A 6,276-nucleotide genomic window follows, 5' to 3' on the forward strand; every position below is an offset into this window, starting at 1 on the left:
TACCAATTAATGGGGTGGGCATACAACACACCCTGCCCTGGAAAAGAGCGGGGAATGAACCCCCCCCCACCCCCGCCCTCCGCAGGTACTGGACACTGACCACCATTTGCATATCAACCCGAGGAGCAGACAAAAGGGGTACAGACCCAGTGTGGCCCTCTAAGCACTACTGTCAGGGCCCTGGAATCAGGAAAAAGGGGAGAACTGTGCCGGGGAAGGCCCACTGCCATTAGCAAACAGCCCCTCTCACCCCCTGGATTGGACAGAGGAATTGCAGGGGAGGATGGTCATTCACACCTGGGAAGTGGCGTGGACGTCCCTGTTCATCGGGAGGAGGCAACTGAGCTGAAATCAAGATAAATCAGACACTGGGCCCAGGGTGGAGCCCCCCTCCTCCTAAAATACAGCTGGTGGTCTCATATCCCACAGGAAGGGAATACCGCCACCTAATGCCAGGGGGTAAAGACCCTCAGCAAAAGTCCACTACCGCCAACATCTCGTAAGGGCACTCTCCAAAAGTGCTGGGTGAAGGACCCTGAGGTGCCACCTACCCCCGAGCAAGAACCGCCTAACGACAAAAAGTCCAGCCGCCCCTTGACCCGCCCAGCACCACCGGCACTATAGCAGTGTCCAAGGAGGTCCTAGAAATATGCTTTGACGATTTCCAGAAGAAGGTCATAGCTACCTTTCAAACCCAGTTCTCGACTTTCACCTCGGAGGTGAAACAGGCGTTTCATGACCTGAAAAAGGATGTTGCGAGCCAGGGAGAATAAACAGACATGACGGAGAGAGTGCTTCAGGGGATGGTGGAAGATAACAGGAGAACGGATGAGACCCTAGAAGATCTGGCCCGAGTATCTCACAGCTTAGAACTCGTGTGCGAAGATCTCGAAAACCGGAACCGGTGCTCTAATATCCATATCCGCAACCTCACGGAAGACGTGGGGGACAAAGACCTTAAGGGGGTGGTGCAGCAGATATTTGCAGACGTCCTAGGGGAGGGGACGACGGCGGGGGATGTGCATATTGACTGAGTGCATAGGACGGGACCAAGGTAACAAGAACCAGGATCAAGGCCCCGAGATACGTTGGTGGCCCTTGCAAGTTACTCCCAAAAAGAACTCATCCTCAGGGCGGCCCGTCAAGCTGAACCCATCGCTTACAATGGGACAACGATGCACCTATATCAGGGCTTGGCCCAATCAACATTGCAGAAGTGCAGGGAGATGGGCCTGGTCGTAAAAGTACTTCCAGCTAAACAGATAATGTACAAATGGACCTTCCCCTTCGGCCTTCTCTTCGCCTGGGAAGAACGCCAGCATAGAGTCATTACGTGTGACGAAGGAGCCCACATTCTCTGCCTGAACGATGAGTAGGCGCTGCCTAAAATGTCTGGAGGGGCTGAGGCGTCCATGCGGAGTAAGTCCTGGGGATGGATGCTAGCGAGCAAGCCATGAAGAAAGACTCGGGTTGCGGGCATGGACAACCCACAGGTACGCTCCATTGCTGGCCCACGATTAACCCTGATGGGACAAGGAACATTGAAATAGTCGAAAAGATGCCCACACCACCGACTACTGCAACATATGTACTGTGGCTGCAGAAGCTCATTTCAGTGGTCCCACTTGAAATTGTACGAGGGGTTATAATTATACCCCGCTAGTTTGCCCTGGAAATTCCGCTAAGCCAGTCTGAAGGCACTATGCCCAAAGTATCCTTAGGAACCTTGGCTTGCACCAGTGGGCTGGTGGGAAGCTTGGAGAGGGCCACTTGGGTAGTTGGGCAAATACCAGGGGGATTCAGATGTGAATGAGGGGCGCAGCAGCTAGGAAAGGGCACAAGAGCTATGACTATGGCTCAAACACACAAACTAATTAACTTTCAAATTTCTCACATTAAACATTAGGGGTTTGAATTCCCCTGCGTAGTGTAAGGAAGGCATGGTATCAAACAGTGAAGACAGACACAAGTGACACAGTTGAAGCGTGTTTATTGAACTTCATTGAGTTGGTTGAACGCCTATCTAAACCTAAATCTAAAGATGGGAGCAAGCTACGACAATCAACGAATAAATAACACAGTCCTAGTCAAGTCTGTCACAATAAAAGGGTGTATACTAATAAACCTATTGCCAATCCTTACTTCTAAATACGAAATGGTGTGAGATAATAATGTATGCAAAAAGAAAAGTGTTCAAGACATAATATGTCAGGATAGTCAGATAGTTGAGGAGTCAGCTTTCCTTCCCTGTGTTTTCAACATGGGTCAAGGCGGCACGTTCGAGCTTCGCACATACTTTGTCTTCTCTGCCACGAGGATACAGTTCCAAGCAAAGGTATCAGGGTCTTTTGCCAAAGCTTCTTTTCCAATAACAGTCTCTTACTGCAGAGGGCCTGTTGCAACAAATAAATGTTCCTTTCTATTTAGGGCTTTCACATATACAAGTTCTTACAAGTTATTGGTTTTAATATTCATCATGGGTTTCCCTCCTTCAACCTTGGACCCCTTTTTACCACCATGTTTACAACTGTTCTCCCTCGTTCGGGCTCATACCATAAATCTCCCTTATTCAGGCTTTGTTCCTTTTATCGCAATATTCACATTTGGTCTCCTTCATTCGGGCTCGACCATGCAATCTCACTTTCTACGTTTTCCTCTTGACATATAAAATCGAAGACTTTCGAATTAGCGATGGGTTTTGCTTAACCGTCACAGGACCACTTCGATTCACTTCACACAATGTTCTTACTTTTGTTTCTGCCACCTCTTGGCTGGATACCTTTACAGAGACCTTCGATTGAGCACCCAAGTGGCGCCAGACCACTCTGTCACTGGCATCGTGTCTTTCCTTCTCAGAGTTCAAACATTCTTCAGTAAGTTAGCTTTACTTGCATCTTTCATCACACGTGTTTAACACTCGTTATAGAATGTTTCCGCTTGCAACCTTGATTTCAACACAGACCGGTCGTGCATCAGCCTCCCCAACTCACCAGCTGTGTTGATCCCTCTGGCGCTACTTTGTTCTTGGAGCCAAGGATGATACTACAGCAGCTACTGCTCCTCCCCGACTTGGTCAGCTGCGCAGGACAATCTCTAGTATCTCCCACACACAATGCAGGATTCTTTAGCCTGGTTCCTGGCCTCATGTTTTCTGATCTACAAGGGTTTTGAAAGTACTGGTTTCCTGTCAGAAAGGTCAAGGGTATTTCCCTCCTTGTGAGCCCTTCTTGGTTTGCTATCTTTCTCCCCTCATTCAGCTGCCTTCTCAAAACTGCTGCTCCTTCGTGTGCTTTGCCTAGCTCAGAGTGTGCTCTCGTGCTCCGCCTTTTATACATGTGGGGAAGTTTAATGGAAATCAGGTGTGAGTGATTGTCAGTAATTGCTTGACGTTGCCTGACCATAGTAGCGGGACATGTCAGGTACACTGCTCGGGTGTGAGCCTGTTTTCACCCAGGACGGCGGGCTGTCTGTGTGGAAATGTTTGTGAAGGGAAAGGGGTGGGGGGTAAAGTTCCCACGAATCCTACCTGGTAGGATGGGGAAAAGGTGTTACAGGGGGAGGGATACCATGTCTCGCCATCCGGTGTTCCACTCCCCGAAGACCCCTCACCCAGGTGATCCCTGCACACTGGTTCACCCCCAGGGTCTGGATCCAAAGGCAATGGCCGTGCTCTGGTCACCTAAGAGAGAGATTCCCAGGGACTAGCGGGTGAGACACCTTCTGGTTTCTCACATACCCTTCCCCTATGCAATGTAGCCACAGATGTTTCACAGGGAAACCAGGAAAGGAAATCAACATTCCCCTGGTCTTTGCCTTTTCGTTGTTCCACAGTGAAACAGTAGGATTGCAGATCTAAGAAACATCACATGACTCAAGGCTTGGAATCCTTTCATTGGCTTATCCATACTAATGGTGAGTTGTCTGTGACAACGGTGAACTTCCTTCTTAAACAATAGTATCTTATATCGGTGATTGCTCATTTGATGGCAAGGGCCTCTAACTCCAACACAAAGTAGTTCTTTTCATGTGGAAAGAGTTTTCGACTAGTGAATAGGATATGGTGTTCTAATCCATCACACATTTGTGATAGGACTGCTACTAATTCTGTGAGAGAGGCATCAGTTTGTAACAAAAACTCCTTTGACTAGTCTACCACCTTTAGGACTGGGTTCTGGCACAAGGTTTGTTTTAAGTTGCTGTAACAAATGTTGTCCTCATCAGTGCAATGAATTTTCTGGAGTTCAGTGTTCTTTAATTTGTCAGTTAACCTAGCTGTTTCATCCGAGAAATTAGGGATAAACCTAAGGTAGTAACCTATCAATCCTAGGAATGCCTTGAGGTCTCTCTTGGACTCAGGCGTGGGGTATCTAGGACGGCTTTCACTTTTTCTCGTTGGGCTGGACACTGCCATTCCCTACAATGAATCCACGGTATTTCATGGCTGATTGTGCCAGCTTAAAATTGGATGGATTAGCAGTTAAACAGGCTTCTCTGAGGGTTCTTCTAATAGTAAAGAGATGGAAAAGATAGTCTTCCCAAGTCTTACTATTAATGATTATGTTGCCAATATATGCCCCACTAAAGTCAGAGTAGAGCTGTAATATCCTGTCCTTAAGCCGTTGGAAAGTGGCTGGGGCCCCATGCAGGCCAAAGGGGAGGACTTTAAACTGGAATCGTCAAAGGGGCGTCGAGAAAGCCGTCTTTTCCTTATCAGGTCCATTTACGGGGACCTGCCAATATCCCTTGGTTAAGTCTAGGGTTGATTGAAAGATGGCACTTCCGAGTTTATATATTAACTCATCGATGCACAGCAAAGGATAGGCATCGAAGGCTGCAATGGCGTTGACCTGTCTGAAGTTTATGCAAAACCTCCAAAAATTGTCAGGTTTTGTTACCAATACAGTAGGGGAGGATCATGGGCTGGAAGAAGGTTTGATAATGTTTGCCTTCAGCTTTTGGCTACTGGGAGTCTATAGTGTTTTAAATGGGCCACTTTTCCCTTTGCAGTTCTGATATGATGATAAGTACAATGTACTCTCCCTGGTTTTTCAGAGAATACATTGGGGAATGCCATGACCAGGTTGTTTAAATATTCTTGCTTCTGTCTAGATAGTTCTTGAGGAATACGTTCTGAATTGTCAATCTCCTCTGTTATTAAACAAGACAATATCGAGGTTGAGGCAGCAAAAGGATTTTATTTCCACTCCTTTATGAGATTTACAAGGTAAAGGTGGGTTTTTAGCTTCTTATCAGGTTGGGCTATTGCATAGGTACAGGTCCCTGTTTGCTCTAGTACTTCATATGGCCCATGCCACTTTGAGACACATTTATTTTCAGAGGTAGGGTAAGAGGACTAATACCTTTTGTCCTACTGTAAAGGATCTTAAATGTACTTTCTTGTCATAGGTGGATTTCTTTTGGGTTTATGCTGTGTGCATGTGAGTGTAGACTGGATTTCAAATGAGGTTCATATGCTCTCATAATCGGGTAGCTGTTTGTAAAAGAGGAATAAATAGGTGGATTTCAAATGAGGTTCATATGCTCTCATAATCGGGTAGCTGTTTGTAAAAGAGGAATAGGTGCTTCTTCCCCTTCTTCCCAGGTCTCATGTCTAAGACATCTCTTGGTTCTCTACCGCGAAATAGTTCAAAGGGAGAAAAACCGGTGGATGTCTGAGGGGGTTTTCTTACTGCAAATAGGGTCCGGGGGGTGATGCTGTCCCAGTCCTTCCCTTCCTGATCTACCAACTTTCTCAAAATCATCTTCAGGGTTTTCTTAAATCTCTTGACCAAGCCGTCCGTTTGGGGGTGGTAAACTGAGGTTCTTAAGGTGGAGATATGTAGTAATTCCTGACTTCACCCATTAACTTGCTCATAAAATTGGATCCTTGATCTGTTAGTATAGTCTTGTGTAAATCAACCGTAAAAAAGAATGGTAGAAGAGGTTTTAAGATCTGTTGGGTTGTATTGTTCCGCATGGGGAATGCCTCTAGGTACCGGGTAGCGTAATCAATGATTACGAGGAAATATTTATTATCCAGTCTAGAGGTTTCCAATGGCCCAATGATATCCATTCCAATTCGAGAGAAAGGGACTTCTATGATTGGCAAGGGGTTTAGAGGGGCAGGTAAGGGAATGTGTGCACTGGTTTTGTGACATATTTCACATGTCTGGATAAAGTTCTTTATGTCCGCATGGATACCATGCCAGTAGAGGTTTCCACTGATATGAGCTTGGGTTTAAATTGTCCTAAATGTCATCCTGTCAAATGAGAATG

The sequence above is a fragment of the Ambystoma mexicanum genome, chromosome 2q (genome assembly GCF_040938575.1).
Source record: "Ambystoma mexicanum isolate Mex_15411 chromosome 2q, UKY_AmexF1_1, whole genome shotgun sequence".
Lineage (NCBI taxonomy): Eukaryota > Metazoa > Chordata > Amphibia > Caudata > Ambystomatidae > Ambystoma > Ambystoma mexicanum.